Source organism: Gopherus flavomarginatus, chromosome 6 (genome assembly GCF_025201925.1).
Source record: "Gopherus flavomarginatus isolate rGopFla2 chromosome 6, rGopFla2.mat.asm, whole genome shotgun sequence".
Lineage (NCBI taxonomy): Eukaryota > Metazoa > Chordata > Testudines > Testudinidae > Gopherus > Gopherus flavomarginatus.
In genome coordinates, this window is record NC_066622.1 from 69,573,275 (window position 1) to 69,598,054 (window position 24,780).

General features: G+C 45.3%; 1 pseudogene; it reads right to left on the minus strand.

The window, feature by feature from the left end:
- Positions 1 to 7,727: 7,727 nt before the first annotated feature.
- Positions 7,728 to 24,780, minus strand: part of LOC127053885 (cytochrome P450 2H2-like) — a 124,483-nt pseudogene continuing 107,430 nt past the window's right edge.

The following is a 24,780-nucleotide window of genomic DNA, read 5'->3' on the forward strand; positions in this document are numbered from 1 at the left end:
AAGCAACAGGGCGAGGTGGCAGCTTCCCACTTCCAGACATCTTTTTCCATGCTGAAAGGAAAAGAAGGCAAGAGATGTACACTGCCAGGAAAATAGTTGTCGCTCCCAAAGGCTCAATTACAGACAGGGCCGGCTACAGACCACAGCGCGCCAAGTGCGTGCTTGGGGCGGCATGTCGCGGAGGGTGCTCTGCTGGTTGCCAGGAGGGCGGCAGGCGGCTCCGGTGGACCTCCCGCAGGCTTACCTGCGGAGAGTCTGCTGGTCCCGCTGCTTCGATGGAGCATCCGCAGGAACGCCTGCGGGAGGTCCACCAGAGCCACGGGACTGGCGAGCGGCAGAGCGCCCCCCACGGCATGCCGCCGTGCATGAGGCTGCGAAATTGCTAGAGCTGGCCCTGATTACAGAGTGTAGCAATTATTCTGGGTTTTAGCAGGGAGTTCACTGGTATTTCATATTCTACATTTTATAGATGATGTGGTGGAACAGAGCATGCAAGTCAATAGCCTCTCAGTTCTGTTTGGTAAACTAGATTAGTCATTGTTCTGCAACAGAGACCTGATATCAAACTAGGAATGATCTCCCTTGAACCTTTACTTGTATATCATGTGTGTTTGCCCCTCCAGCCTTTGTTCCCTGTGTATTTGTCCAGAGAGGATAAAAGTTAATCACTGATGGGGGCAAATTCTTTGTATTCAGCTGCAGTGCATTTCCTGCGATGGGAAAAGCAACAGGGCAGGTGGCAGCTTCCAACTTCCAGACATCTTTTTTCATGCTGAAAGGAAAAGAAGGCAAGAGATGCACACTGCCAGGAAAATAGTTGTTGCTCCCAAAGGCTCAGTTACGGAATGTAGCAATTATTCTGGGTTTTAGCAAGGAGTTCACCAGTATTTCAGATTCCACACTTTATATATTGTATGGTGGAACTGAGCATGAGAGCCAACAGCCTCTCTCAGTTCCATTTGGTAAACTAGATTAGTCACGGTCCATCAAAAGAGACCTAACATCAAACTAGAAATGATCTCCCTTGAAACTTTATTTGTATATCATGTGTTTGCCCCTCCAGTCTTTGTTCCCCATGTATTTGTCCAGAGAGGATAAAAGTTAATCATAAAGTGAATCTCTCTAAAGCTGTCTAGACTTCCATGGACTTCTTCAGTTTTGATAAATATTGCATGGAGGCAGGCTGTTAGCTGAAATATTACATATTTATACTGACAAAAAACTTGGTGAGCATATAGTTAAGGTTGTCCCAAAGTATATTGTTGGAGGCTATGTAATATGTAGCATGTATATTTTAGATGTTGGAACATGTGGAAAGATACCAACTTGTCTGGCAAGTAAAGAGAACAGCCAGGTGAAAAGCTGAGCTAGAAACCTGACCAGGTGACCACTCGCATCAGAAAAAAACGGAGTTTGCAAACTAATCATAGTGTTAGGCAAGAAAGTGGTTACAAATATGTAATGAATAGCTTTGTAACAATGTATGTAAGGGAAGCACCTGGAAATGGGATGCACTTGCATTTAACCCTCTGCTATGCCCTATTTCATGGACTGGTCACTAACTGAAGCAACAAATAAATGACATACTTTCTTCAGCTCAAGAGTCGGTCTATGTAGCTGTGCGGGCTGGATAGTGGGGAAAAGAACCAGTGACCAATTGTGTCCTTCTAGAACACTGAGTTCAGCGAAACTTAAACTTCTCAAAAACCAGGCACTGAAGGGTTAAGGTATTTTAGATGCAAACTTGTGAAAACCAGGTAATGTAGAGTTAAGGTATCACCCACACAATGGTAGCTGCCTCTCTGGAGCTGGGAATCATCTGTATTCGCTCCAGTTGCATTCGCTGAGGTGTATGGAATTGTGGAAGAGTTAGTTGGAGCAGCTGGCCAGAGCAGTGATTGTGGTATGAAGTGAATGGAGGGGGGCGTGCAAGCCCCATGTGGGTGTGATCAAAGCAAAGCAGTGCATGTGTACCTTGAGAGTGGCAGTATGCCTCATGTTAGCACTGCCTTGTGTAGACTGTGGCCATGTCTCTGCTACAAATTTTGCCAGTGTGAGTTACATTGGTGTACAGCTGAGAGTTGGTACGTTGATTATGCATGTGCGTACTTGGCTTCCTGTGTCAGCACAGTGTGTACTAGCCAAGAGTGCTTGTGCCAGTGTACAGGGTAATGAGCTATAGGCTGGTCTCCAGCTAAGCAATCTGCCACTGTTCAGCGCACTGTTGTTTGGGTAGTTTTTGCAATGCATGGTGGGGCATAAACAAGTCATATACAGGTGACTGGGCACAAGGCAACAACATCCCATAATGCTGTGATCTCCATCCCTTAATATCATCTCTATCCCTATAATTTTCATGCCTAGTTTCAATTTCCCACAAACTCGTGTGGGACTGGTCGCTGTCCACCAGCTCTGACAGAAGCATGGAGCCTGCACAGCTCTGAACGATTGTCACGCACGTTGAACGCACAGGACACACAATCCTCCAGTATTTGAAGAGCTGCGTGAAGTACTATGGGGAACTGGATGATTTTCTGGGAGTCAGTTTGCGGTGAAACATAGGGAGAACTAATTCACGGGGATTGTTAGTGTTCATTGAGCAGCTGCAGATGGTGGCGCACCACTTTTGGGCCCAAGCAGCGAACACTAGCTGGTGGGATTGCATGGCAATGCTGGTTTGGGATGACAAGCAGTGGCTGCAAAGCTTTCAGGTGTGCAAGGCCACATTCCTGGATCTGTGTGCCGAGCTCACCCCAGCAATCCAACACAGGGACACCAAACTGAGAGCCATAGACAATGGAGGAGCAAGTGGTAAGCACACTGTGGAAACTTGCAACACTGAATTGCTACCAGTCAGTGGGAAGTCATTGTGAAGTGGGAAAATACACTGTGGGGGCAGTTGTCATACAAGAGTGCAGGACCATTAATTGTGTCCTGCTATGCAATATGAAAATTGAGAGGTGGATAAGGAACTGGTTAAAGGGGAGACTCCAATGGGTCATACTGAAGGGTGAACTGTCAGGCTGGAAGGAGGTTACTAGTGGTGTTCCTCAAGGATCAGTTTTGGGACCAGTCTTATTTAACCTTTTCATTACTGACCTTGGCACAGAAAGCGGGAATGTGCTAATAAAGTTTGCGGATGACATAAAGCTGAGGAGTATTGCTAACACGGAGAAGAACCGGGATATCATACAGGAAGATCTGGATGACCTTGTAAACTGGAGTAATAGTAATAGGATGAAATTTAATAGTGAAAAGTGCAAGGTCATGCACTTAGGGATTAATAATAAGAATTTTAGATATACATAGGGGACACATCAGTTGGAAGCAACAGAGGAGGAGAATGACCTTGGAGTATTGGTTGATCACAGGATGACTATGAGCCGCCAATCTGATATGGCCGTTAAAAAAGCTAATGCGGTTTTAGGATGCATCAGGTGAGGTATTTCCAGCAAAGATAAGGAGGTGTTAGTACCGTTATATAAGGCACTGGTGAGACCTCATCTGGAATACTGTGTGCAGTTCTGGTCTCCCATGTTTAAGAAGGATGAATTCAAACTGGAACAGGTTCAGAGATGGGCTACTCGGATGATCAGAGGAATGGAAAACCTGCCTTATGAAAGGAGACTCAAAGAGCTTGGCTTGTTTAGTCTAGCCAAAGAAGGCTGAAGGGGGATATGCTTGCTCTTTATAAATATATCAGAGGGATTAATATTAGGGAGGGAGAGGAATTATTTAAGCTTAGTACCAATGTAGACACAAGAACAAATGGGTATAAACTGGACACTAGGAAATTTAGACTTGAAATTAGATGAAGGTTTATAACCATTAGAGGAGTGAAGTTCTGGAACAGCCTTCCAAGGGCAGTAGTGGGGGCAAAAGACATATCTGGCTTAAAGACTAAGCTTGATAAGTTTATGGAAGGGATGGTATGATGGGATAGCTTAATTTTGGCAATTGATCTTTGATTATCAGCAGATAAGTATGCCCAGTGGTCTGTGATGGGATGTTGGATGGGATGGGATCTGAGTTACTGCAGAGAATTCTTTCCTGAGTGCTGGCTGGTGAATCTTGCCCACATGCTCAGGGTTTAGCTGATTGCCATACTTGGGGTTGGGAAGGAATTTTCCTCCGGGGCAGATTGGCAGAAGCCCTAGAGGTTTGTCGCCTTCCTCTGCAGCGTGGGGCATGGGTCACCTGCTGGTGGATTCTCTGCAGCTTGAGGTCTTCAAACCACTATTTGAAGACTTCAATAACTCGGACATGGGTTAGGGGGTTGTTATAGAAGTGGATGGGTAGGGTTCTGTGGCCTGCTTTGTGCAGGAGGTTAGACTAGATGATCATATTGGTCCCTTCTGACCCTAAAGTCTATGAGTCTATGAGACTGTGACTCTCAGCAATGTGCAGGACATAGTGAATGGCTTTGCACTCTTGGGTTCCTGAAGTACAGTCAAGGCCACCCAGAGGATTCAGGGGGCCTGGGATAAAGCAATTTCAGGGGCCCCTTTCTTAAAAATAAGTTGCAATACTATAGTATCATGTATTTGGAAATGTCAAAAATAACCAGTGAAATACATTCAAAAATTAATTTTTACTGATTTGAAAATACACAAAATACATTATATAAAAAGATTAGATGCTTTAATGGTATGTATACATTTGCAGTTACATAATGGGCTGTAACTGGGTGATGGTTGGTGCCAATGGGCTGTTGCTGCCTGGGGGTGGTGCTGCTGTTGCCAAAGGCTGGGTGGGGAGCTGGGTTCTGGGTTGGGGGGTGCTCGGTTCACAGGGGCTGGGTTCAGAGCTGAGGGTCAGGGCTGTGGCGGGATGGGGTTGGAGGTTGCCCAGCTCAGAGAGACTGGGCTCGGAGCTGGGGGTCAGGGCTGGGTGAGGGGGAGGTCAGGGAGTCCGGCTCAGAGGTGTTTACCATGCTGCTTACTCCCGACTCCCCCCTCTCACAGAGCCTCAGCGTGCTGCAACCAGGAGCAGCCCTGGACAGTGCTGCAGTGGCCTGCCTCCATGGGACCTGAGCTCACAGACCCATCCCCTTACCATGCAGCTCTGAGCAGGAGGAGCTCAGGCCCTGCCCCCTTACCACGCGGCTCTGAGCGGAAGGCACTCAGGCCCTGCCTGAGCCAGGCTGCTTTAGCTCTGTCCAGAGCTGCTCCTGGACGTAGTGCACTGAGGCACCGGGGATGGGGGAAGGCGGAGGCAAGCCTTGGACATTCTCATGTGGGCCTGGGGAAAATTGCCCCATTTGCGCCCCCGGGCAGCCCTAACTACAGTGGAGTAATAGACAGCATGCATATCCCTATTTTGGCCCTAGAGCACCTTGCCACAGAGTACATCAACAGAAAGGGCTACTTTTCCATTATCATGCAAGTGCTGATGGATCACTGGGAATGCTTCACTGACATCTGTGTTGGCTAGTCAGGGAAGATGAGTGATGCTTGCCTCTTTAAGAACACAGGACTATTCAGAAAGCTACAAGCAGGGACATTCTGTCCTGACCAGCTGATAACCACTGACAATTTTGAAATTGCAGTAGAGATCCTGGGGGATCCAGTCTACGTCTTACTCCCCCGGTTCATGAAGACATACACTGGCCACCGTGAGAGCCTCAACAACAAGCTCAGCAGCTGCAGAATGACAGTTGAATGTGTGTTTGGTGTATGGAAAGGACGCTGGTGTTGTTTACTTATTGGATTGGATCTGAGCGCAAAAAATATCACAAAGGTTATAGCTGCCTGTTGCATCCTGCATAACACCTCTGAAGCAAAGAGGGAGAACTTGCCTCGGGGTGGAGGTGGAGCAGCTGTTTGCTGAGTTTAAACAGCCGGACACAGGAGCTACCAGACGAGCTCAATGCAGAGTTACATGACTTAGGGAGGCTTTGAAAGGGCACTTTAACAGCAAACCAGAGTAAAGTGCTGTGGTGCAGCACAACCTGACACTGCAGTCTGGGAGCCTGTTAGTCTGCAGCCTGGGAGCCTCCACCTCATCCTCAGTGCTTAACAGTCCCACTTCTTTTTTCCTTGTTTTCTAATTATTATTATGGCCAAAAAAACCTTTTACTATTGGTTTTAATTCCCTTTGCAAGGTACAACTCTGCTTAACTTTTGGCAGTTCTCACTTTATCCCTACAATTTCTGACCTCCAAGAGGTAGCTTTCCTTGCTGATCCAGCCTATCTTCCATTCCTTGTACGCTTTCTGCTTTCTCTTAATCACTTGTTTGAGATGCTTCCTCATCCAGCTTCGTCTGGAGCCCTTCCCAGCAATTTTTTCGCCCCTTTCTTGGGATGCAGCCTTCAGATAGTTTCTGTAACGTTGTCTTCTCCACATTCAAATCATAGAGTTCTTCAGTCCAGTCCACTTCCCTAACTAATTCTCTTAAGTTTTTAAAGTCAGCACTTTTGAAATCCAGGGCCCTAGTTGCAGATCAATTTTTGTTTTCCCATTCATTTAGTTTAAACTGAATTAGCTTATGATCACTAGAACCAAGATTGTCCCCTACAAACAGTTGTTCCATGAGGTCCTCAGTACCTCCCAATACCAAATCTAAATTGGCATCATGTCTTGTTGGTTCAGTGACTATTCGGTGAATGAATCTGCACCTCCCAGCTTGGTCCTAGCCCTGGAACATGTATCACAAAACTACATAAATATGAAAATATATGGAAGTGTTGAGATGAGTTGGAAAATTATGAGAAGCAACTTTATTAACACTGTGCTTAATTAACTTGCATGAACGAGCAGGGGAGGGAGAACTTTAGTTCAGTCCAATGCCACATAAACTCTGCCTATCAAAGTAGGCTATTGAGCCAAAAGCATTACATCATCACAATTTATTCTCATTGGTTCTTGTTAGAAAGCTTATTCCTTCACTTTCCCACTTCCCTGGCCCTTCTCGCATGAACAGAGAGCAACAATACCCGAAGTCCGAAGGTGAAAACAATTCGATGTTTATTGGGGTGAACTTCCAGCAAGCTTAAATCTAAGTTCCTTTTTCCTTATTTTCAAATTCCAACTTACTTCCTGTTTGTCCCTAGTTTATATAATAATATTCTCAGCTATACCTTAACCAATCATTCTACTAAAATTTACCTAACCAATCCTAACGTATTGTAACATGATTAGCTAACCAATTATATCACACCACCTTAATTAGCTTGCACCCAGCAAAATTAATTATACAGCAGACAAAAACAATCACAGAACCAGACAGAGATCATGCAAATAAACATAACAAAGTGGGAACTATAATGACAAAACAATACAGAAGTGAGGATTTCACAACCACATCTATACCGACATAACGGTTTCCCAGCTGTGTCTATTAAAAAGTGAGTTCTTACCAGACAGAAAAGTATCAAAGTAAATTTTCTTTTACATCTTCTTGGCTCTTCCCTTTCTGTGGAGGTGATAGATTGGATCACCTACCTAACAGCCCCAGATTGCCTTATTTCACTGTGCCTAGTTTAAAATGTAAGGATGTGACTGCACACTTCCCAGCTTATGGCTGCCTCTGCTGTTTAGCCAGAGCCTTTACAGCCAGGCTTAAATATCTATATCCTAAAAGCTGGACACAGTTACCAACTCTTTGTCAATAAAGAAGCCTTAGAGCTTCCTAACAAAGTTTCCATAGTTGTCAACCAACTCACAAATGAACTAAATCATACCCAGCTTCTGTTCCAACCTGAGCCTGTCTAGAAACTCTGCATGATTATTCTACGCGGCTTTTTGAGTCAATTGTACAGTTCTGCAAAATCGTTGTCAGTACCAAAAAGAGCTCCACCCGAGCCAGACCCTCTCCCACGCAAATCCGCTTCCCTGCAATGAAAAAGGAATTTTGAGTCGATGCTGGAGATCTTTCTTTGCAGCACATTTTAAATATGGTTATTATGGGAGCAAAATCTCAGGATTAAAGTTACATGCACAGAGTGATTCAGGGCAAGTGCATGGAGGATAATGGCTGTTTCTCAGAGTTCAGTAAGGTATGAAAGTATGAGGGTTTAAGAAGCCGCTTACAGATAATTTGAAGAACTGAGTTCCTTATATTGACGATTTAGAGGCAGTTTGGGGTGAAGGGTGGGAAGATGTGGGGGGCAGCAAGATGTGGGGTTTGAGGAATACATTATCCACATTCCAAATGAGCTAAACAGTTTTTTGGGGCAGTGACTATGGTGGTGATTGAGTAGAAGGGGAGAAGTAACAAGTACGGAGGTGTAGGTGTCCTGAGTAGCAGGATGGAGGAAGAAGGCTGAAAGGACACTGTTAACAGAGTGACAGGGAAGCTCGGTAACTTAGATTCAAGTAGAGAAGTTATGTAGCCCCTTGATGAGATCAAGAAGGCTGAGGTATTTAATGCCCCTTCTGCTTCAGTCTTCACTGGGAAGGTGAATGGTGACCACATATTCAACACATTTAATGTAAATAACAAGAGGAAAGAAATGCACTCCAAAATAGGGGGAGAACAGGTTAAAGAATATTTAGATAAGTTAGACATATTCAAGTCAGCAGAGGCCAATGAAATTAAGGGACTAGCTGAAGCAATCTCAGGACTGTTAGCAATTATCTTTGAGAACTCATGGAAGATGGGTGAGGTCCCAGAAGTCTGGAAATGGAAAAACATAGTACCTATCTCTAACAAGTGGAAGAAAGAGGACCTGGGGAATTATCGACCAGTCAGCCTGGAAAGATACTGGAACAAAGTATTAAATAATCGATTGGTAAATACCTAGAAGATAATAGGGGTTATAAGGAATAGCCAGCATGGATTTGTCAAGAGCAAATCACTGCCAAAACAACCAGATTTCCTTCTTTAACAGGGTTACTAACCTAGAGAACAGAGGGGAAGCAGTAGATGTGATATAACTTTGTTTTAATATGGCTTTTGACACAGATTCTCATGACATTCTCATTAGCAAACTAGGGAAATGTTTGCTAAAGATGAAATTACTATAAGATGGGTTCAGAACTGTTTGAAAAAAAAATGTACTCAGAGAAAAGCTATCAATGGTTTGCTTTCAGACTGCAAGGGTGTGTATATACTGGGGTCCAGGAAGGACCTTTCTTGCGTCCAGTACTAGTTAATATTTTCATTAATGACTTGGATAATGGACTGGAGAATATGCTTATAATATATGAACATTTATACTGCACAACTATAAAATGGGGACTAGCTAGCTAAGCAGTAGTACTGCTGAAAAGGATGCAGGTGGTGGAAGGGTTATAGTGGTTCACAAACTGAATATCAGTCAACCATGTGATGCAGCTGCAAAGAAGGCTAATAACATTCTGGGGTGTATTAACAAGAGTATTGTATATAAGACACGGAGGTAACTCTCCTACTCTGCTCAGCACTAGTGAGGTCTCAGCCGAAGTACCCTATCCAATTCTGGGCACCACGCTTTAGGAAAGATGTGGATAAATTAAAGAGAGTGCTGAAGAGAGCAACAAAAATGATCAAAGGTTTAGAAAACCTGATCACTAAGGAAAGGTTAACAAAACTGGGCATGTTTAGTCTTGATGAAAGAAGATTGAGGAGGGACCTGATAACAGTCTTCAAATATGTGAAGGACTGTTAGTAAAAGAACTGGGATCAATTGTTTTCCATGTCCACTGAAGGTAGGACAAGTAGTAATGGGCTTAATCTGCAAGAAGGGAGATTTAGGTTAGATATTAGGAAAACTTTTTTAACTATACAGAGAGTCAAACTGTGGAACAGGCTTCCAAGTGAGGTGATGGAATCCCCATCACTGGAAGGTTTTAAGAACAGGCTGGACAAATATCTGTCATGGATGGTCTAAATTTACATGGTCCTGTCGAGGTCCCTTCCAACCACGCATTTCTAGGATCTCTCTCCAGCTGTCTATGCAGTTGGCTTTGTCTTACTGTATGTTTGGTACCCCCTTCAATTTTAGTGTTATCTGCTTGTTTGATCATGGATTAATCTGTACCCAACAGACACCACACAAAGCAAGACACAAAGTTGCCAGGCAGAACGCAGAGAAGGGAGTGTGTAGTTAGTCAAAAAACTCATTTCAGACCAAGGAACGGAAAGTGACACTCTTTAAAGACGGATAGATGCTTTGCTAGCAGGACAGACTCTGCATCATAGGCCACGTGAAAAAAAAATGCACGAAATAGTCTGAGAGACACTAGGAAGTTCAAGGGAAAGCCAGAAGACAGTCTAGGATTTGAAATACAATGGCTTATTTTATGTACAGAAAAAGGCAGGAAGAAGTCACTCTTCTGAAAGGCATCATTTTCATCCAAGAAATGTCCCAGGTTAAATTGCTCTGGGTTTGGAAATTCCCTGCTGTTATATAGAACTGACTTGAGTGCAGGGAATATCATGGTGCCCTGAATTAGCAACTGCAGAAGAAAAGAGTTACAGTGGATACTATCCAAAAGAGAGAAGCCTCCAAAATTCACTGAGCTGGACTGCAGAATCCATCTTTGTTTTTCTTCATTTCCTTGTGTAAACAGAGTCAAGATGAGCTCTACCCTAACATCTGGTGGTGAATTATGGCGAGTGTGGAAAAGAATTTCAGGGGCTGATCATGTTTGCATAGGCACACCCATCCCGCATGGCATAGCCCACAGCAGCCTGGGATGGTTGCTTTGGCAGCTGTGGGATCCCCAGTTTCTTTGTTGTTGGGGCGGGAGGAGTGGAGTGTTGTCACCCTGATTGTGTGGATGAGGAACTGTGAAACTGCTTTGTGACAGGGAGTCTCACCATCAACTGAGTGGCACTCGCTAGACAAAGGAGTGGGCTCCTTGTGTGAGACAGAAGCATCAATTGCACCTCCTTCTCTCTCCACTGTTGAATACCAGAGCTGATTTTTGATCTCCTTAAGAATCTAAGTTACAGGTTCCTGAGCTGAACTCACTAAGAGCTGAAATCACTAAAGAGCTGTACTAACTAGTGATGGAGCCTAAAACTATATTGAGGAGCAGATCAGCTGGCGGAGCGCAGCAGTTTGAGGGACAATTAGAGTGCCCATGGAGCGAGCAGAGCTGAGCAGTTTGCGGGGACAGCTGGAGCAGATCACGGGATAGCTTGTGGAGCAGAGCAGCTGGCAGGGTGGAGTGGAGCAGAGCTGAGCAGTTCGTGGGGAAGGCAGAAGCAGAATCCCACAGAGAGGCAGGGCAGTTGGCCCCGGACCACGTAAGGTGCCCCTTTCTACCCAGGCTGGCAGGGGGAAAACCTCTGCAGATAGACTCTTGAACTCTGTGGCTGCACTGACCCGGGACAGAGACTTTTGGGTTGCTGGACTTTTGGGACTGTGGGTGATCTTTAGGTTGCTGGACTCTAGGGACATTTGGGGTATTGGACTTTGGAGTCTTGGGTTGATTTTGGGGTTGCTGGACTCAAGAGCCCAGGGAAGAGGACACGGCTCAATATCCTGGGGTGGGTCTTTGCTCATGGTTTGGTCTATGAATGCTAGTTGAGGTGTTTTCTCAATTTAATGCTATGTTGTTTATCTCATGTTATAAAACATTTTCTGCTACACCGAGACTCTGTGCTTGCGAGAGGGGAAGTATTGCCTCTTCGAGGCACCCAGGGGTGTGTAAGATTTTTCCAGGTCACTGGGTGGAGGCTTGAGCTGGTTCTGCATTACATTGTAGGGAAGGAACCTCTATGTATTGAACCCGGCCCTTGCTGCTATCAATTCGGCCTGGCAGAAGGGTTACACTTGCATCTCCTGATCATTATGCTTTCAACCAGAAGCAGAAATATTAAAATTTCATGAGCACAGTTATACCCACTGCACAGCAGTTCACCCTTTGTACTACTCACTGGCAGATCTAGAATACATTGAGTGACTTTGGGAAGTCACTTTTGGTGTCAGAGCTCCTGTTGCCCCCCTCTGTAAAATGGGGATAGCGATACTACCTCCTCTTGGTAAAGTGCTTTGAGATACAGCAGATAAGTATTATTATTCAGCATATCAGACCCAGCAAAATACCCCTGCCAGTGAGAGAGAAGCTACATCAAATAAATTATTTCTGGGAAGTCCTCTGGCCTATGTTATACAGGTCAGACTAGATGATCACAATCGTCCTTGCTGGCCTTGTATATCTGTCCACCAGTATCTTTGGAGGATGTTAAGCAGAAGCTACTAAAGTTAGATATTTTGAAATCAGCAGGTCCAGGTAACTTGCATTCGAGAGTTCTAAAAGAGCTGGTCGTGGCACTTGGTGGACCATGCTGATTTTCAATAAGTCTTGGGGTAGTGAGGAAGTTCCAGAAAACTGGAAGAAAGCCAATGCTGTGCCAATTTTTAAAAAGGGTCAGTGGGATCAGCTGGTTAATCACCGGTCTATCAGCCTGACATCGATCCCAGACAAGATAATAAAGCAGATATTGTGGGGCTAGATTAATAAATAACTAAAGGAGGATAGTGTAATTAATGCAAATCAATATGCGGTTATGGAAAATAGATTCTGTCAAACTAACTTGATATCCTTTTTTGATGAGATTAGAAGGGTGGTTGATAAGGGTAATAGAACGACATACTTAGGCTTTTGTAAGGCATGACTTGGTATCGTATGACATTTTGATTAAAAAAACAGAACAATAAAAAATTAATATGGCACATATTAAATGGATTAAAAACTGGCTAACTGATAAATCTCAAAATTTAATTGTAAATAGGAAATTGTTATTGAGCAGGTCTGTTTTCAGTGGGATCCTGCAGGGACTGGTTCTTGGCCCTATGCTATTTAACATTTTTAACAATGACGTAGAAGAAAACAGAAAATCATCACTGATAAAGTTTGCAGATGACACAAAACTTGTGGGAGTGGCAACTAGTGAAGACAGGTCACTGATTCAGAGCAATCTAGCTTGCTTGGTAAAATGGGTGCAAGCAAACAATATGTATTTCAATACAGCTAAATGTAAATATAGATATCTGGGAACAAAGAAGGCAGGCCAGATTTACAGGATGGGGCCTTTATCCTAGTAGAATAATGACTTTTCAAAAGATTTGGGGGTTGTGGTGCATAAACAGCTGAACGTGAGCTCCTACTGTAACGCTGTGGCCAAATAAGCTAGTGCTATCCTGGGATGCAAAACAGGGGAATTTCGACTATGTATTTGGCAGTGGTGAGACGCCTGCCGGAATACTGTGTCCAATTCTGGCGCCCACAACTCAAATGACTAAAGAATTAGAAAACATGTCTTATAGGGATATGTTCAAGGAGCTTAATCAGTGACTTGATAACAGTCCATAAGTATCTATAAGTGCATGGTGAACAAATATTTAATAATGGGCTCCCCAATCTATCAGAGAGAGGTGTAACATGATCTAGTCACTGGAAGCTGAAGCTAGACAATTTCAGACTAGAAATAAGGTGGAAGTTTTCAACAGTTAGAGTAATTACCCATCGGAACAATTTCTCAAGGGACGTGGTGGATTCTCCATCACTGACAATTTCTTAAAATCAAGATTGGATGTTTTTCTAAAAGATCTGCTCTTGGACAAGTCCCATGGCCCATGATATATAGGATATCAGACTAAAGAATCACAATGGTCCTTAGAATCTATTAGTCTATTTAATATAAATCTAAGTCTATTTTTCATTATTTAGTAAACAAAAACCAAGAATTAACTGTGTAAGCTTGGCTCACTATTAAAAATACCTTAAGCTTGAAGTGTAGTTTTTTGTTTTTGTATTTGTATTGATTGGCTTGCATTCAGTTCCAGAAATAAGGTTGGGAGGGCTCTAATACTTTTTAAATATATTCAGTCATTTCCATTTTCTATGATGTTCTGCGTGTGAACTAATTGTGCCAAGAAATTTCCCCAGAAACAAAATCCCTTCGGCCTCAAAAGAAGAGAATGTTTCTGCCTGCTAGTTTGATATCAAAACCTTAGTGATTACCATTGCTAAATGCATTTTCTATTCCATATCGAAATGCCACAGCTAGAATCTGAAACCCTTTCCTGGACTGAAAGCCCAGTCTGCAGACTGCAAACTGCTGATCTGATTCATGCAGAGGCTTGGAGGGATTCAATAATAATTGGTATAATATTGGTAAATCAGCAACAAAAAAACCACCACACAAAATCTAACTGAAGCATTTCCATTGCGAATTATTCAAAATTAAGAAGAGAAAAAGGTAAAAGAACTCGACCCTTCACAGACACATTGAGAACTGACCTTGGGAATAACATACTGTTTGAGATGAACATCTCTAGCCACAGCAAGTGAGACACTTAATGGGACAAGAGCGATGAATCTCTGGATTTCATGTACCACAGCATCTGTGTAGGGCATCTGGCTTCGATCCACCATGCAGGGGCTTCGACTTTGGCCAATCACACGGTCAATCTCTTTGTGAATTTTCTCTGTCATCAGATTAATGAGGCTTAATTACAATGGTAAAGAAGAGGATTCCCATAGATTTGCCCACCATTGTGTCACACTATCTGCAGTTTGGGATTATAACAAACCTGGTCAAACTTCACTGATCTGGACTGAGAGAGGAATTCAATCACAACGGCCTATTCAGCCTTTGGATCCTTTGCTCAGACTGTCAATACGGGGACAAGTAATATCCATTGTAATGGTGCTTTTTGGATGAGAACTCCTGCCTGCAGGAAACTGGAGTAGAAACGCCCCCCCCCCCAAACACATCTTCAACTCACTTCACATAAACTAATGAGCCACCACCATGTTACAGCAACAGGCCAGGCATGGTGCATTTTGGTGACTAAAGGGGAGATGTCTATATCCATTTACTGGTCCATGCATTCCTCACATCCCCCGAGGACCTAACATTTTGTGTGTTTCAGAAAGGAAGACTTTTACCTTCTATTTCGGGGTATTTCAGAAGAATAAGAGTCCATATATCAGAGTGATGCTGGTTGTCCCTGTTCCACCGACAAATAACTCTATTGTGCTTCGTGCCAAACTTTCCACATTAAATTCTGACTGGATAGTCTTTTGCTCCTGAAAAAAGATTTGGTGACAATCTTTGATTCTTGATGGTAAAACTGTAGGATATATTGAGATATTCAGATATATATCCTTCTACCCAGCAGGTGACCCACCTCTGATCATTATAAAAATCCCGCAAAAGTGGCCCATAGCACCTGATATTACAAATGTATTATCGTGGTGCATTGGGTCTTTTCTGTGCAATACGCTGACTTTTTTTTTTTTTTATACATGAAGGAGGAGAGCAGAGTTTGACCATTATAATGTATCTTCCTTGGGCAGAGAGCATGTCTTCCCTTTGGGCCTTCTTCAAAGCCATGTCCTATGTTGTTGCTTAACAAATTAATCCCGATGATATGTATAACCCACTCCACAGGAAAACAAAAGGGCTACTGCCTTCACATACCTCTCCCATTTTGACGAGGAAAACATCAATAAAGTCTTGAGGGTAGTTGGGATCCAGAGACTCTTTGTGCGTCTTCACTCTCTCCAGATCTTCTGAACTCCTGAGCATTTTTTAAATATCCTCCGATAAGGCCCAGGGATGTAATCCATGAGAGTCGGGAAAAAAGAGCGCAGCTATAAAGGATGAAAGAAAAACACAGTTTGATATATCTGGGCACAACAGTCATAGTGTTCACTCAAATGAATCAAGTACAGCAGAACGATACAACATTTCTTTGACACCTTCTTATGAAAATGGATTCCACAGATCATTGCAAACTCCACTAAGTAATACTATCAAACATACATAAATTCCTCACAAAAACAGCAGTGACCTTCAATCATATCAGCTAAGGTATGCTCCATTTTTTCCCCACATAAAACCAGCCCCAGTACACACATCCTTTTCTTGAAAAACAAAACAAAACAAAACACTCAAGTACCCAACCTTAGCTCTGATCACAAATTTTCTTAAGCAGTAATAAACCATGTAGCCTTTAAAAGGAAAATATATGTTAGACTTCCAGAGGTGGCAGTAAAAGGGTCACATTCTCTGCTGTGGTGTAACTCCCTTTATTTTAACTGAGTGATGCCAACAAAGAGTTTGGCCCTTCATTGCGCAATTAGCGAGGTTTTCAGGAATGAGGGTGTGTCTGGTGGCTGGCTGTGAGCTGGAAATGAAAGGAAGTTTGCTTTGGAGGTGAGAAATATCTTCAGATTCACTATCATGTTGCTTATATGATAAGGCATGTGACATGTCACTGGTGTGGATGTTAATATTTTAACTGGCAACTTGCTTGATTTTTACCAGTAATATTGACAGTGAAAGTCCATAAGCAAACTTAATTCTGGGCTAATGAAGTGTTTTGTGTGGGATTTTAAACAAGACTTAGAAACAAGTTTGAGGCTGGGTTTCGCAGTAGCTTCATCCTAATGAAGAGAATAAGACCATTATGGGAATCTGAATTAACACTTGCTTAAGGAAAATTAATAGTTAAAGAAAGAAATCTCTGTCCCCTCCCCCAGTATAAATAAGGAGAATGGAATAAACCCCTGAACATACCGCTGTCCAGAGAGAGCTCTGGAGCTTGTCATTTTCCTGTATGAGATTAATTAAAATAACAAATTTCTTATCTTCATAGTCAAACCGGTCCCAAAAGACAGTGGAGCAGATGACATTGGAGAGTGCGTGGGTAAGGAAGAGGGTGGCGTCAAAGGGCCACCCTGGAGCAAAATAAAACTACAAAGAGTCAGTCAGGACCGGCGCTAGGGTTTCACGCGCCCTAGGCGCACAGCCATTTCACTGCCCCCCGCACTGATTCCGTGGCTCCGGTGGAGCTGCCGCAGTCATTCCTGCGGGGTGTCCGTTAGTCCGTGGCTCTGGTGAAGCTGCCACAGGCATGCCTGTGGGAGATCTACCGGAGCTGCGCGAGCAACCAACTGTCCGCAGGCATGACTGCGACAGCTCCACCGGAGCCGCGGACCAACGGACCCTCCACAGGAATGCCTGCGGCAGGTCAACCGGAGCCGCCTGCCGCCCCCCCGACAAAATGCTGCCTCCCGAATAATTCTGGTGCCCTAGGTGATTGCCTAGGCTCAGGACCGGCGCTAGGGGTTTGAGCGCCCTAGGCGCACGGCAATTTCGCCGCCTCGCGCGCTAGTCCCACGGCTCCGCTGGAGCTGCCACAGTGGTGCCTGCAGAGGGTCCGGTGCTCCGTGGTTCCGGTGGAGCTGCCGCAGTGATGCCTGCGGGAGGTCCACCAGAGCCGTGGAGCACCGGACCCTCCGCAGGCACCACTGCGGCAGCTCCACCGGAGCCGCGGAGCACCGGACCCTCCTCAGGCTCCACTGCGGCAGCTCCACCGGAGCCGCCTGCCGCTTCCTCAGGCAAAACGGCGCCTACCAATTCTTCTGGTGCCTAGGCGATTGCCTAGGCTGCCTAAATGGTGGCGCCGGACCTGGAGTCAGTTTCAATTCAGTGTCTTCACCCCCGGCATCAGAGTCACTGGCAGCACGGGGACATTGTGGATCTCCCACCTCAGGGCAAGGTGGGGCTGACCGCAATAATCCCTGAGGAGGGTGGGTTAGGGCTGCCCCAATCACTACTCTTACCTCTCACATGCTAAATTAAACAAACACCACTTTTTCTGCTGGCAATCAATTTTCACTCTGCTCTGCTTCTTAGCACACTGTGGTCTGACCAGGGGCCATCATTTTTTGGTATTGCCACCCGTACTTCTGCACTGCTGCCTGCAGAGCTGGACCCTCAGTCAGCAGCTGCCACTCTCCGGCTGCCCAGCTTTGAATGCAGCAACGCGGAAGCAAGGATGGCATGGTATAGTACTGCCACTCTTACTTCTGTGCTGCTGCTGGCAGGGCGCTGCCTTCAAAGCTGAGCTCCTGGCCAACAACCACTGCTCTCCAGCCACCCAGTTAAGAAGGCAGTGCAGACGTAAGGGTGGCAATATGGTGACCCCCCCTTAAAATAACATTGCGCCTCCCCTGCAACTCCCTTTTTGGTCAGAGCCCCCACTTTGAGAAACACTGGCCTCCCCTGTGAAATCTGTATAGTATAGAGTAAAAGCACACAAAAGGCCAGATTTCAGGGGGGAGACCAGATTTCACGGTCCGTGATGGGTTTTTCATGGCCGTGAATTTGGTAGGGCCCTAATTATCACTAAATCCTAGAGCACAGCAATCTCCTCTTGGCGCTGCCAGCCCGGGCTGTGCAGTGTAAATACACAGTTGTTGTGCTAGGGAAGGAATAAAGGCTCCCAGCTCAACAGCAGGGGGGATAGGTCTTCTTTCCGCCTTCAGAGTGCGCTAAGCAGGCCCCACAGCTCAGCTCACACAGCTGGAGAGGCTGAATTTCCCACTGGCTCACCAGTGACATCTTAGCTTCCGTTTCAGGTTCTCCCTTCCCCATAAGCACAAGGAACACATGGGGCTGGTAACTGAGAGCTAACCTGGGGCTGCAGCGTCAGAGGGAGCAGCACAACATTCCTGGTAATTATCGGCAAGAGTTCACTCCTCTAACCTGAGAGCACAGTGCTCATGGGAACATCCAGAAGCAGCATTTTCGTCATGCACCAGACCCCTGCTCGTGTCCCTCACCCGTCCATTCTCTTTGACTCATTCCCAACAGCAATAGCTGCCCCTTGGCTCAGGGCGCACAAGTAGAAGTAGCAGCATTACTGTGGTACCAGGGGTGGGGAAGGGTCTCAGTGCATTCTCGTCTCCCACTTACAATTCACCAGATGGGCAGAGGCAACGTCAGTGTATCCCTTAGTGCTGCATTAAATATTGCAAGAGGCAGGTGAACTTATGGCTAAGTTCCCCGTCTCTAAAATAGCAGGGAAAATCATTCATTTCTTAAACTGGTTTCATTCATGTCTATTTAAGTTGTACGCTCCTTGGGGCAGTGATTGTCTCAAACTATTTCTTACAACAGTCCATACACAAATGAGCCCCAACATCAGCTGGGACTGTTAGATGTTACTGGAATATAAATAATAATTTAGGAGTGTAACTGGCACTGACATAGAAGAGCTCTGATAGTTCACATATCTTGGCAGCATCACACATACAACAGGTAGAACAGACAGACATTAAAGCCAGAATAGCAAAAGCCAGACATGCCCTTGTAACTCTAAATCTGATCTGGAGAAATACAAATCTTACCTTCCCAACCAAACTTGAAATATTTAGCATCATTATAAGGTCAGTCTTACTACATCGTGCTGAAACTAGGAAACGTGTTGAGACCTTATATCTATACTCCAAGTTCTTATAAACAGCTGCCATAGACAAATCCACAATATCAGATGGGTAGAAAAAAAAACAAAGGAAGATGAAACAAAAACTGATGGGACAGGAAATTCTGGAACAAAAATAGAGATGGCTAGAACATATGTGGGCAAAAGACTTGAATCACATAATAAGACAGGAGTTGGATTGGAACTCTCATGGCAAGAGGCAATAAGGTAGACCTTGGAGAACATGAAATGCACAACAGAAGCAGAATTGTTAGTTATCAAATTGAGATTGGAAGAACCTAAGACTGCAGGACGAAACCAGCAAAGATGGAAGACCCTGGGGAAGGCTCTATGTCGCACAAGGAACAGAGAGGAATAAGATAAATGAGAGTCATTTATGAAGTATTGTAAATTTACACCGTGATTCCAAACATTCCCATAGAGCCCATCACTACAGAAAAGTGGTTCTCAACTTGTTATCTGGGCTGTAGGGGCCTGGTGGCAGCGAAGCGGCAGCAGGGACCTGACCCCAACCCTGGACCCCTGCCATGCAGGGCCAGCCGCCTGCCTGCCCCAGACCCTGGACCCTCGCCGTGTGGCTTCCCCAGACCCCAGAGCTTGCAGGCCAGGTAGCTGCCTCTGACCCTGCTGGGCTGGCCAGGAGCCCCAGACCCCCAAAATCCGTGCCAGCAGCCCTGACCCCAACACACTGACTGACGGGGCAGCTCAGACCCCTCCGCTGGGCAACCAGGAACCTGGGGGACCTGGTACGTGGCCGACCTTTAGGAGACAGCTGAGCTGGGCTGCAGCTGTCCCCTAATTGGGCTGAATGCAGCCCGCGCTCCACGGGTCGAGAACCACTGCTATAGAAGGTAGGTGCCAAACACGTATCATAAGTCTAGCAGAGAAAAAAAGAAATGAGAAGAAGCAAACTGTAGGCATAGGTGTCTTTTTAACCCAGCACACTGGAACTAACCTGCTCTAATATGGCTCACTGTGTTTGCATCTACACACTCTAAACAAATATCTTCCATTTACTCATTGATCACAGATCAGAGGGGAGAAAATGTGAGAAAGAAACAGCCAGAAATGGTCATCTGTGGAACATTTCACCCATCCTTTCCCATTACATTAACACAGGTTGTTATATGTGCAGTTAATGGCTGGAGTAATAAGCCGTTTGAACCAAACAATTAATATAATGAAAAACAGAAAGACAAGAGTCTTTGACTCCTCTGTTTCCAACAGACGTGAAACAATCCCCACCATGTGTGTTTCTGAGCCTTTCCATCAGAAAACAAGTTTCCTCCTGGATACCCTCCTCAATGCTTTTCTTCCTCATCCCAAAATTTCTCAGATTAGTGAGGGCAAATCGACGGAGCTGCTTCCACTGCTCCCCATTACTGAAAATAATACCTGGAAATGGGAAGAGAACAGGAATGAAAGGAGGGAGGACCAGACTCAGTTCGCCTATTTGAAAAGATACCCAAACATTGATGAGTCAAAGGTTCAGCTTCAACATCATTGATATTGTGCCTGTTTTCTACTAGGGAGATGACATTACCGCTACATTGCAATTAGTTTACAGTATTGCTGTTGCCATGTTGGACTCTGGATATGGCTGAGACAAGGTAGGTGAGGTAATATGTTGGATCAACTTATGTTGGTGGAAGGGACAAGCTTTTGAGCTTTACCAAGTTCTTACTCAGGTCTGTAGCAGTTAATTAGCACCTCCAAGCTAAAAACAAGGTGGAACAGACTGCAAAAAAGGTTCTCTCTTAAAGAAACACTGTTTTTATGGCCTATTACAATATTTATTAGGCCTGGTCTACGCTGGGGTGGGGGGGGGGTGAATTGATCTAAGTTACATAACTTCAGCTAGACTAGATGCGATAGATCGATCCCCACTGGATCAATCACTGCCCGCTGATCCGGACGGTAGTGAAGACATACCCTAAGGCACCCTGGTGACTACTAACCCTCCATTATTCCACCACGGCAGAGGTTTTAATTGGCCATTATAGGCCACTTAATTTTCAGTGGTTTCCTACAATATGCCGAAGTTACAAGCCTTTGAAGAGACAAATCACAGTTCACACATGCTCAGGTGAGACTTCTTAGAATTTAGCAGCTAAAATCTCCAAAGGTTCTGTCTTCACTAGGCATGCACCAGCACCTCACAGATCCTAGCCATATGGTGCCAGTCCACATGCAGTCCCCTGGGTCAGGGTGCTGCCGGAGGGGATGGCAGGCAGCTCCTGTGGAACTGCCGCCGTGGTGCCTGCAGGTGTTCCGGTGCTCCGCGGCTTGGGTGGAGATGCCGCAGTCGTGCCTGCGGATGGTCGCCTCTCGTGTGGCTCCGGTGGACCTCTCACAGACACCACTACGGCAGCTCCATGGGAGCTGCCTGCCACTCCCTCCAGCAGCGCCCTGACCCAGGGGACTGCATGTGGACTGGCATCAGGATCTGTGAGGTGCTGGTGCATGCCTAGTGAAGACAGAACCTTTGGAGATTTTAGCTGCTAAATTCTAAGATGTCTCACCTGAGCATGTGTGAACTGTGATTTTTCTCTTCAAAGGTTTGTAACTTCGGAATATTGTTGCAGGGGGCAACAGTTGGGGTTCATTTGCCCGGTGTGTGTATCCCCAATGACCACACTGGAGTGGCGAAGCGAGTCTTTATTTGAATTCAAATAAGGTGCCGGGAGATATACAAATCTCAAATCCTGCACACCCCGTTATCTTTTGCCATGTCTTATATACCCTACTTGTTTACAAAGATGTTCACAGGTGCCACAATTGCTCATTTACAATTCATTAACTACCGGATTCTTTAATTAACTACATCCTCTTCCCACAATACAGAGCCCCCTTTGATTAATCACATTTTATACCATAAACAAAAGAACAAAAGAAAATGATAAATGATTACATGTACTCATGCTAGCTTCAAAGGAACATATTGATTAATCTAAGGGGCAATTCGAAGGCGATAGCAGGCCTGAGAATGTAAACTTTTAACCCCATGCCATATTGCCAGTTACTTGGGGCCTGGCCTCCCCCCAACAATCCCCCCTTTGAGAATACTCAAAGGCCTTCCGTTGAGTTTTCTCATATTCATTACTTAGAACAAGGTTGAAAGGTAGGCCACCCAATGTTGGCAGTGAGACTGCCCTAAGGGGGTACATTTCTGTTGGCTGACGGAGGGCAGAAAGACAACTTTTACAGCAAGGAACTCCTATCTGCAGACCACAGCAGAAGAGCAAACCAATCGCTATCACCACTAGCAGAGAGGTAAAAATGCTTTTAAGCCACCCAAACCAATTACCAAAACCCCAAGAACCCCACCAATCATTGTCACTATTTTGCGTTATGTGAATGACAATGTCATGCAACTTAGCCAGTCTATTTTCAATACTTTGGCTGTGATCAGAAAGGTTAAAGCAACAGAGACCCTTAAATTCCTCACAGCCATGATTATGCCTTAAGAGGAGGTAGTCTACTGCAGCGCGATTTTGGAGTACCCCTTCTCGGACCCCTGTGAGTTCCGAGGCCAAGTCAGAGATTAAAGTGGAAGTTAGGTTAATGGACTTGGCGAGGGCACAGGCCACTTTAGCAAGCTGGAGCTCTGCATCAAAGGCCAGGCTTGGGACTCCAACCAATGAGGTAGCAAGGGCTATGGCCTGAGATTTAGACACCAGATTTACCTTAGAATCACATGTTTCGTCCAGAGGCAGGCCACGCCGAGCCCTCTGGGCTCGGGTAGGTCCAGGTGTCCCTAAAACTAGAGCATAGCCAGGGACAACCCTCATGGTTAATTGTCCGAGAGAACAAGGGCCTCCCGAACTGTTAGCTGGGACATAGGTAAATGCGGTTAGTCCGCAGAGCAAAAACCACCCACGGGGAAGGTATAAGTGAGCATACAAATAAGAAGTTGGGGTTGGAGAAACAGAACAATTCATCTCATGGTTGGTTAAATTAGTACCAAACTTTTGTGCCCCTACAATAGTAAAACAGGAAGTAGCATTTGAGGACACGGCCATTAGTCTAATTTGAAGGCGATGCTGATTTGTATAGGGCTTAAGATTTGAGATAGAGCCAAACTTAGCCAGATGCCCAGCTGTCAATTTAATATTGAAACCAGCAAGTTCAGTATATTTGTGAATTTCTTGCAAGGGCGTAGCCACCCTCACAAAACAAGTAGTAAATACAGACCCTAAAACGTAACCACTCCCTACACAAAAGTGGGAAGAATTAGAGGCTGTGACAGCTAAAAGGGCCCACCAGTTATTTTCCGGGGAGCGGAAGGATGAAGGGGCCAGCTGTCCAGAAACAGGAAACACCCATACAAATATTAAAAACATGGCAAATTAGAGTTATTTGCATTTAAATAATAACTTGAGTCCCAAATTTTCCGATGCTCCAGTTCCGGTAGGCTGAACCGTCCACTGCTCAGGGTCTGGATTGTGCGGTGGAGGTACAGCTTTTAGTCAGGAATAGTGAATCCGCTCTTGTGTCCCTCTACCTTAGCCGCTGTGTGGGAAACCAGTAAGATGAGATAGTGTCCTTTCCACTTTTCCTGGGGTTTGTCCTTCCAGGTACGGATGAGGACGAAGTCACCAGGCTGTAGGGAATGGACAGGTGCATCCAAAGGGAGTGGCTGAGAGTCCCTCACGTACCTGTGAAGGGAACATAAAACAGCAGACAGAGAACACATACACTGAGACAAATGTCCACACCCAACCTCCCATTCCCCTAGCAGGACTGGAGTACCGTTCATAGGCCATGCCCTTCCAAACATAATCTCGAAGGGGCTTAAACCAGTTCTACCCTTAGGAAGAGCCCGAATGTGGAGTAAAACCAAAGGTAGGGCATCGGGCCACTTTAAAGACGCTTCCTGACATATTTTGGCTAGGTGCCTTTTCAGTGTCTGATTAGTGCGTTCTACCACTCCACTGGCCTGTGGCCTCCAAGGGGTGTGAAGTTTTCAGTTGAGCTGGAGGATGTCCGAGACATTCTGGACAATCTTTGAGGTGAAGTGTGTTCCCTGGTCAGACTCCATCCATCGAGGTAGGCCAAATCTAGGAAAAATCTCTTTAATAAGTTTAAGAGCCACAGTCTTAGAAGTGTTATTTCAGCAGGGAAAAGCTTCAGGCCACCCACTGAAACGATCCACCAGGACAAGGAGGTATCTATACCCCTGGGCTCGAGGAAGTTTGGTAAAATCGATTTGCCACACTAGCCTGGGGCCCGGAGTGGGTTCTAGGGTAGCTGGTATAACTGGATTCCCTGGTCGAGGATTATTTTTCTGGCAAGTAAGGCACTCAGCAGATATCTGGGACGCTAGGGGCCAAAGTCCTGAGGTGATGAAGTACTTTTGTGTGAGCTGGGTCAAAGCTTCCCTGCCCACATGAGAGGTCTGGTGTAGTTTTTGTAATACTGGTCATCTATAACCTCCAAGCAGTCATGTTCTTGGCCCTCTGTTTCTGGCAGCAGAGTGGCCGGGTTAAGGGAGGGGCAAGCCTGCAGGGTAACTTCGGGGTTCTCTAAGAGCTTAGCCTGATACTGGGCTACCCAAGCTTGGGTGAGCCAGAGACCCCCTTTTGTGTCCAGTAAGGCTTG